This window comes from Prinia subflava, chromosome 8 (assembly GCF_021018805.1).
Source record: "Prinia subflava isolate CZ2003 ecotype Zambia chromosome 8, Cam_Psub_1.2, whole genome shotgun sequence".
In the NCBI taxonomy this organism is placed as follows: Eukaryota; Metazoa; Chordata; class Aves; order Passeriformes; family Cisticolidae; genus Prinia; species Prinia subflava.
This window is the reverse complement of record NC_086254.1, coordinates 24429178-24438964: the sequence shown is the minus strand read 5'-3', so window position 1 is coordinate 24438964 and position 9787 is coordinate 24429178.

The window sequence follows — 9787 nt, the reverse complement described above, 5'->3', positions numbered from 1 at the left end:
ATGTCAGGAAACGCAGAGCTCTGAACATTCAGATTTTCTTTTGGAAAACAGAACTTAGCTAAGAGCTCAGCCCACGGTTTGCAGCCTGTTTTTGTTGCCCTGTCCTTGGCATATCTGCAGGCATTGCTGCACCTTGCTGGGAGCTGCAGGGCTCCATCCTCAGCAGCTTTGGGGAGAAGATGACAGCAGCCAAAAAGAATATGGAAAAATTCACCCATTCAAGCAAAGAGATATTTTTTAATTGCAGTATTTCCTATTCCTTTGGCCCAGGGGATGCTCTGAACATCCCTGTTTAATACTCCCTGTCTCCAAATGATGTCAGCTCATCTCCTGGACCCAGGCACGGGGCAGGGTGTTCTTCTCCTTCCCTGTCCAGCCTCTTCACCCATTCCCAGAAAAAGCAGGAAAATCCTGTTATCCTGTCTGGTGAGCCCTGATTATTTCCTGTGAATGTTCAAGCCAACCATGATCTGCTGGCCCCAGAAGAACTTGAGAGGCTTTTCTGGAACACTTCTTGGGGCTCAAACCCCGCTCCCTTTTTCTCCCCCAGGGTGATCTCCTTCCCTGGGGTGGGGGAGTCAAACCTGCAGCACCAGTGGCACAATGAAAGGCCCTGTTATTCTCCAGTGCAAGGAGGTTTTCCCATTCCTCATGAGGAGCAGAAAGCCCTCTAAATTTATTCAGAATCATACAAAGCAGGATTTCTATGCAGCCTAGATCGATGAGCTGCGTTATGCTACCTTTTAAAAAATCCCAAAGCAGCCCACACCCAGCACCAATCAGGGGAATAAAGGCTTTTAACAGACAGTCTGTGAACTCCTTAAAAAATATTCCATCCTGCCTGCACAAAAGGTTGGTGAGGAATTTACAAATCCCCCCCTAATCCTTTAAAACGCCGAGCTATGATCACAGATGCTGTTTGGTGATTATGAGTCTTCAGGGGCTCCTTTGGATACTCATTCAGGAGATCCAAGCTCACTTCTGTCACAGAAAGCAAAGGTGCTGGATGTGTTTTTGTTGCACATTCTTCTGCGGAGAAAGCCCAGCTCTGCTTGGAAAGGCAAGCCACCCCCAGGCCATGCCACAGATTTGGGGACAACCAGAGCTCCTCTCCAAGGATGAGGTCACAGGGTTCAAGTTCATGGAGATGCAAGTGGAGAACTCCTCTCCTTCCTCTCACCCTCAGCTTCCTCTCCTGTGACAGCTGGGAGAGCAATGCTCATCTCATTTTAAAGAACATTTCCAGACTTACCCAGAAGAAGCTCCAGAGAAGGCTCACACTGTGTTATTACACTGGTGGTGCCTTCAGCAAGCTCTTAATGGAGACTTTGACTGTTTTAAGTTGTGTGTGATATTTCTGTGCGCTCAGATAACCAGGGCAGAGCCGACTTTTAACTGCTCATATGTGTTTAATTAGAGTTGCATTTTTAATCCTTTTAATTTGTATCTCTTTCTTAATAACCTCAGCTTGGCAAGGGTTGAAAAGGAGTAAGGGTCATTTGAATATTGGGTAAAACTTGGTAACAGCTGAGCAGATTGTTTAGCAAAAAGGCTTCAGAATGTTCTTTAAAGACTGTGGGTAAAAGCTGTAGCTAAGCCGAGGTTTGCATCCTTTGGGAATAATTTCAGAGCAGCTTAACAAAAATCCTCCAGAATTCAATATATCATCTAAGGTATGGGATATTTATCAAGGGTTATTTGCCTGTAATCTCCAGGCAGGTAAGAGCACAGCAACATGGATTTTTGCAGCACAGTTCTGAAATCTCAGCGCAATCACGCTACAAACTCATATTTAACTTCTGCACCAAAGGAGAAGAAGTCATTGCAGACTTCTGCAATCCCTGCTGATGAAAGGAAACGTGCTCAGAGGTTAAAAATCCTGTGGGAATGCTCCAAGCTGAATGAGTGAAAACGGTTTCAGTAATCTCCAAGTCTTGGACCCAGCTCTGATGGGGAGGAATGAACACATTTCACAAGCACTTGCTCCTTTGCCTCAGATAAATCTGAAATTTCATCTCAGGAAAAAAAAAAAAAACCAAAACAACCAAACCCAAACCTCTCATTAAATACAGGATAACCTGAAAAGAACAGACAAAATCAGCCAATACAGTTGGAAATGCTACCATGAATTCTACCCAACACTGTGGATGGATCTCAGGCTCTGAGACAGACCTGACTCCTCAGGCAAGTGATTCCTGCTTTAGAAGAAACCAGGCAAAGAAGTCATGTAAAAAGATCATATAAAACCACAGTGACTTTCAGCGTGACACTTTGGGTGTCTTATGTGGCACATTCTCCTTATTGGCAGTTGTGCTGCACCACCCAAATCCAACATTTTGGTGTAAAACCTTCAGTCTGTGCCCTTTGATTTGCTGGGTTTGGTGTTTGTGACTGGCTGCTGATAGAGGCCAGCTCTCAGCAGGACCTGCTCTGGTGATCCCCAACCTCCTCCCAGTGCATGTGAGGGATCAGCACACAGTGAATAAAAGTTTATTTTTCTTTGCTATCGTGCACAGCTTGTTTGGAAAAGGCCCACGAGGCCCCGAGCTGCCGTAGCTGGCTGCAGAGTGGAGATTTCAAACAAGGCCAAGTGCTAAAGCAAGAGCTTAATTTGTGCTCTGGCAAAAAGCAGCATCCTTATCCTCAGGACAACTCTCACCCAGGCAGCAGCACCACCAGCTCCCAACCAACCTCATTTTCCATTTCTGAAGGTGTAAGGAAACAGCCCAGTTCACAGCCAGCCCGAGCTGCTGCACCCAAACTGGTCACCTCTCCCTCAGGAGCTCCAATCCAGCAGGAATCCTCATTCCAGCTGCAGAGGGCTCCCTGCTCCTCTCAGCCAGCATTCCTTCCCCTGTAGCAGCCCATGCCGAACTCCAATTCAACATAAAGGCAAGTCCCTGCACGAACCTCGCTGCAGCTGTTGCATATCTGCATGAAAAGATCTCCAGCAGTCGTGTGAGCAGCGAGCCTGCCCTGCTCTGGTTTGCTCTGACTGCTCCAGTTTTGCTGTGGCCACAGAGCTCTGGGATGTTTTGAAATCAGTAATGGTTGCTCTGGTCAAGCCTCTTGCTCAACACTGCTCCGTGTCTGTGCTGCCTGTGTCTGAGGGGAGGTTTCACACTGGGGGTTATTGATGCTTCCCAGAAGGCACCAGAGTTCTCAGAGAAAATGATATTTTATTTTCATAATTCCTTCTGTTCATCCCATCACTCGGTTGTTTTCCTATGGACGGTTTTCAGCCTGGAAAACAGGGATAATCCCTGGGATGTGGCATGCCAGCAGCCCAGCAGAGCCCGCAGAATTCACCCCAGCAGTGAGGGCTGAGTGGGAGCAGAGGTTTTTCTTCCACCCTGCCAGGAAAACCTCACTGAAGGGACACGGGGAATTCAGCTGTGGAGGAGAACCTCTGGTCACAGAGGTGGATTTTCACATTTTCACATTTCCACATCAGACTGCTCCTGGGCCAATGGATATCCTCCCTTGGGAGGTGACAGGGGATGTGATGCCATCTGATGTCCCCGTGTTTGGTACAAGGTGAAGTCTGGCAGACACAAACCCCCCCCTTGGCACTGCAGGGGCTCAGAGGGGTGTCCTGCCATTCTGCGGGTGGGTGGGGAGAGTTTGTTTGATCCTCTGGAGGGGAACAGTGAAGGATTCCATCACTCTGGCTGTTTGAAGGGGAGCAGCTCTCTCCAGCACAGCTGCAGGTGCATTCCCAAGGGAAGGATCCAGGGCAAAGGAAAACTGAGAGCTGCAAGGATCCTCCACGGTTCTGGAGTCAGGACCTGCCCTGTCCTTTCTGCTCCTCCAGAACGCTGCAGCTGCCACCCCTGTCAGGGATACAAATTCCGGGGATCCCCACCTGCCCTGAATTCCTTTCCTATCAGCAATTGTTGAAGCCCACAGCATCAGCTGCAGCTCATGAGGGTGTGAAGGCACCTGTGAGGGAGGAAGAGGAGGGGACGGCATCGATGAACCCACCCAGCAGTGCCAAACCCCTGGATTTTCTGAGTGTTTCGGGTGTTTTGTTAAACCAGGACGGTGCCACCTCTGCCAGCCCAGACTCAAACACCAAGGGAAGACTGAAGCAAAATTCAGCAGCCTGTGCCAAGCCCGGTGGGCAGCACAAGGAACGTGACAAGGGCTGAGCCGGTGCCACCCTGATTTATGGGCTGAAACTCTCCCCAGTGCCAGCCAGATCATTGTGCCATCTTCTCCCCAAATCCTGCCCTGCCTTTGATATGTTAATCCTGCGTAAGGCAAATTCTCCCATTAGAATAAAGTCCATTCTGGTCTCCCTGCAATCTGCATGATCCAGTTCAAAGTCAAATTAAAAATCCCAACCTGTGTGAATGTTGCAATCGCATTATGAAATCTGTAAATCTATTTTTAATGTCTTAATGCTGCTCTAGTTGAACGAGGCAAGGCGACGGCTGCATGGCATTTGCTTTACGCTTTTTTGGATTCTCAGGCACTTGTTAAATATTCACTCTGCAGCCTTTGCATTTCCAGTACTGCAGGACCCTAAAATAGAAGACAAGTTTTTCTTTCCCTCTTTTGTTTCTGAAATTCCAACTTGACTCCAGGATCTCTCCAAATCAAACGTGAAGCACTAAACACTGCAAGGAGAAAATGTTTCAAATTAATACAGATGCCAGAAAATAGGATTTAAATCCCAAACACGCAGCTATTTGCTCTATTTTTAGGAGGTGACAGAGCAAAATATTTGATTTCATTTCAAGTTTAAGATATTTGCAATGTTAATTCTGTGAGTAGCTTGTTTTTATTAAGAAATGATTTGAACATTGCTGGAACGACTCTCCCAAATCATCATCTTACAGAACATTTCTTGGGGGACTAGTTTGTGCTTTTCGTTCTGATCTGGGATGGAAACAGGCTCTGAAAGATTGGAATTTTCTGTGTAACAAACCTTTCATTCTCGCTTGGAAAGATCAGTGCATGAAGCAGTCAAATAAATCCTGCTGTAGTCACTGGGGGTCACATCACGGAAAGTCGGGCGCTGCCTCTCCCTCTTTGCAGCCATCTCCTGATCACTGTTAATGTGGCAATGAGCAGGAATTCCTGGATATTAACCGTGTACAAACATCACCTGTACGAGAGCAGCCGGGGAGGGAGGCAGCGACCACCGATTTATCCCGAAATCCCGAATTTCCCAGGGCGGACAGCCCAGCGAGGCTCCGGGCAGGGGACACCGAGCGGCCTCGGGACATCATCGCCCCCTTGTCACCCGCCCCCGCGGGGCGCAGGGCACGGGAGGTGGCAGAAAGGGACACCCGAGCAGGGCTCTGGGTACCCCAGACCTTCACTGGGCTGGAGGGAGCGATGCCTCCGCCCGCCCGGGGCGCTCGGGGCAGCCACGGCTCCTTCCGAGGGGACAGAGCCGGGCTTGGGATCGCGGGGCCCCGCTGGGATGTGCTCGCTCTGTGCCCTCTGTCCCCCTATCCCCTCCTGTCTCCCCGTCATCCTCCTGTCTCTCTCTGTCCCCTCCTGTCCCCTCCCGTCCCTCTCTGTCCCCTCCCCTGTCCCCCCTGTCCCTTTCTGTTCCCTCTTGTTCTTCTCTATCCCTCCTGTCTCCTCTGTCTCCCCTATCCTCTCCTGTCCCCCCTGTCCCCTCCTATCCCCTCTGTCCCCTCTCCTGTCCTCTCTGTCCCTCTTCAGTCCCCTTTCCTGTCCCCTCTCCTGTCCCCTCTGTCCCTCTCCTGTCTCCTCTCTCCTGTCCCCTCTCCTGTCCCCTCTCTGCCCCCTCTCTGTCCCTCTCTGTCCCCTCTGTTCCCTCTCCTGTCCCCTCTCTCCTGTCCCCTCTCCTGTCCCCTCTCTATCCCTCTCTGTCCCCTCTGTCCACTCTGTCCCCTCTCCTGTCCCCTCTCCTGTCCCTCTCCTGTCCCCTCTCTTTCCCCTCTCTGTCCCCTCTCCTGTCCCCTCTCCTGTCCACTCTCTGTCCCCTCTCCTGTCCCCTCTCCTGTCCCCTCTCCTGTCCCCTCTCTGTCCCCTCTGTCCCCTCTCCTGTCCCCTCTCCTGTCCCCTCTCTGTCCCCTCTCCTGTCTCCCCTCTCCTGTCCCCTCTCCTGTCCCCTCTCCTGTCTCCTCTCTCCTGTCCCTCTCCTGTCCCCTCTGTCTCCTCTCCTGTCCCCTCTCCTGTCCCCTCTCCTGTCCCCTCTCCTGTCCCCTCTGTCCCCTCTCTGTCCCCAGCGCGGGGCGCTCCCGGCTCTGCCGTGCCCGAGCCGCTGCCGCCCCCTCGTGTCCGCCCGCAGGAAGCGCAGCCCGGCCTCAAACCGCGGCATCGGCTCCGAATTCCCCAAATAAAACAAAACCACCCCAAAAAGCCTTTCAGAGGCTCAGTCCCGGCCCGCGGCAGCGCTCAGGGGATGCTCCCGGCCCCGCTCCCCAGGAGAGGCCCTCGCTTATCCACGGCTGCTCCTTACAGGGGCTGGGAAAGGTGTGTGAGGCACTGAAACTTCGCCTCCTCTCTGAAATTCCAGCTTTTTTTCTTTTTTTTCTTTTTCTTTCTTTTTCTTTTTCTTTTTTCGGATTTTGCCCGCTGGAGGTGCCCATGGAGCCCGCGCTGCATCCAGCGGGACGGGAGCGCTGGGAAGGGTTTAATGATTCCCTAAGGAACGGGAACACGCAAACCAAATAAACCAAATGAGCACGGAGCAGCTTCAATCCAATGGCAGAGTGAATGGCTCCAGCTGGAGATCCGCTACTGACAGCGATTCCAATGCCAGCGGATTGGGCAGAATTAAACAACAGAATTAAATTAAACAGAATTAAACGCTTGTTCAAATATTAGGGAAGACAAGGGGGGGAAAAGCTCTTGGAGAAACAAATCCTGCAGTGCTGGATGAGCTCCACAGACTGACTGACCCGGGGTTCTGTCCCAGGAGCCACCAGCACCGAACACCTGAGAAAGGTGCGAGGGACGGACACCTCACCTCCCCCGGGACACCAATGGTTTAGGGAACGCCATAAATACATTAAAAAATGGGAATTCCAAAGTGAAAGCCCAGAGCTCAGCTTCATCCAGCCGGAGCGGACAGGAGGGAGCAATCCGCGGGGTGAGAGGAGCATTTGCAGGCACTGTGGTCGGCCTGGCCAGCTCTAATAATCATTGCCATGCATAAGCATGAAAGAGTCAAGTGTTCCCACCCCCCACCACCGCTGCCATTTGAAAAGTATCTGACCTAATTATTACTATCCCTGTTGTGTAAATTCAGCACTTTGTCAGTCTGAATAAATGTACATTAGCCTTAACATGAGTGAAACAAGTTTAAACAATGAAGGCAGCTTTGTAAAGCTCCCTCGCTTTTTAACTTATTTGACACCACACTAAAGAGCCCATTTAGACTAAAGAGTTCAGCACATTTTGGGACCCATTAAATGCCCAGGTTGAGACTAGATATTCTCCTTTTTCTTTTTTTAATTTGTCCTCCCTGGTTGCTAAAGTCAGCAGAATTGAGCAATAAGCTGCTTTGCATTTCTTTAGCTTTGTAGGCAAGTTGCAGAAAGCTACACCCATCCCGGCCAGCACAGCAGCCCTGCCAAGGCAGGGCAACCCTCACTTATCACTGACACCAAGGCATTCCTTGGAAACAGTTTTAATTAAAAAAATCGCTTTTAATTAAAAAAAGAAAAAAAAAGGAGGAAACTTATGGCACAAAACTGTTAGGAAAACTTACACTGTCAAATTGTTTCTATTTTAGACTAAGAACACAGAATTTAGACCCAGGTCAGCCTTTCGTAGAATTATGGAATTGTTATGGTTGGAAAAGAGCTCCAGGATCATCCAGTCCAAGCTGTGACTGATCCCCAGCCTGTCCCCAGCCCAGAGCTCTGAGTGCCACCTCCAGGAATTCCTGGGACCCCTCCAGGGATGGGCACCCCAAACCTCCCTGGGCAGTGCCAAGGCCTGAGCTCCCTTTCCAGGGGGAAATTCCTCTGATCCAGCAGTGACAAACCCCAGGTCTATCCTGACTCCAGCTGTTGGCACATTTAGGACCCGGAAGAAGGAGAAAATTTGTGAAGAACTTCTTGGCTGCAGAACAAATGCAAAAGAGCAAAAGGTGCTGAAAAACCAGAGCATCATCACCCTCATCAGTCCCTGTTCCCTGCCCTCCTCCATCACTGAGGAAATTCCTCAAGGCAGCAGAAAGAAAGAGGCAAATGAGAGGAAACAAAGGAAAAACTGGCTGGAAAAAGTAGCAGTGCAGTCAGAGCTGAACCTTCTGCCAGGGGAAGGGGCTGCTCTTCACCAGTGAGCCCCTGACTGCTGAGAAAACCTCTCACGGATACCACACAAAGGTTGGGCTCTGCTGGATGTGTCACAAAGAGCTGGCAGGGAAACATTTCCAAAAGAGGATTTCATTTTACTCAAAGCCATTATGAAACTGGTTCTTCCCCAAATGAGCTGTGGTCAGTCTGTAAATTGAATTCTGTCACTGACCTGTAGGAGATACTTGAATCCACATGAAGTTCAGTGCTTGACAAAGCCACAGCTCCGACACTGGCAGCAGCACCTCCCCAGGATCCGGGCACTTGCATGGATATCTAGATTAAATCCTGTTTACAGACAGGGCTGCAGATGGATTTGGATTCCATCCCTCTTACTCATTTTGAAGCTTGGTTAAGTTTGAAGCACAAAAAAAAACCCCAACTCAATTATAATTTCTAGCTGTCAGGAAGGAATTCTATCAGCTCCATCCTCCAGAAGGAAATCCACACTGTCTAGCAGTAATCAGTTCCATTTGTGACCCTCCCAACAAAACCCTTTTTGTCTGTGATTTGTATTCAGCTTAGGACACGCTGATTTTAGGCCTTCTGTGGATTTTCATGTCTAAACAGCCTTTTTATTGTTAAATGCAAGCAAGAAACTATTTGGCAGGGTCTGAATCTGAAATCTCGCAGCTGCACTGGGGTCTGGGCTCACAGCAAGGCAGGGCACTCACAGACAACTCTGCTCAGTTCAGCTAAGAATAGGACATCAGTAAGAAATATTTTTATCTAACAGGCATCATGTTTTGAAGGGAACTTTCAGCTTTTCTGGCCGGTCTGAGTGGCACGTGATGATCTCATGGTGTGGCAGCTGGAGAACAAACGAAGCTGCAGCTCTGAGCACCGATAATGGGCTGAGCTCTGCTGGCTCTGGGCACTCCCTCAGGTTTGGGGGTTCAGAGGCACCAGAGTGGGAAGGACTGAACGTGTCCCTGTCAGCCAGGCAGCTCCAGGCTGCTGATTCAGGACACAGGACCTGCCACCTCCTTCCACTCGTGCACACCACCTCCAGTGTGTGAAGGAGTTTGCTGCATTTTAATCCAGCCCCCAGGTTCCACACCAAAAAAACAGCCCCCAATTACACAACTGGCACTAATTGGATCCTTTTTTGAGCTTTTCAGAAGAGAGGCCGAGGTTTGAGCAGCATGGAAACAAAACTGTCCCATGAATTCCCCAGATGGATGTAGGGCTTGCAAGACTCATGTGGCATCTCAGAAAATACAGATTTCAGATTCTCAGACTTCTGCAGTTTTCAACTTTCACCAGCATTCAAATTCACCTACATTAAAAGAAAATTAAATCGCCCTCTCCAACAAAAAGCAAACCACAACAAAGCAAACATCCTCCAGCAAACTATTCCCTTGAATGCATTAAAAACTGCCAAGTCAACGCTGCAGTGCCCGCTGCCCATCCCGGGCTGCCAACAGCACAGGGGGCACGCTGGGCTCCTGTTTGCCACCAGAATTGCATCACAGGCCAGAAATATTTCATATTCC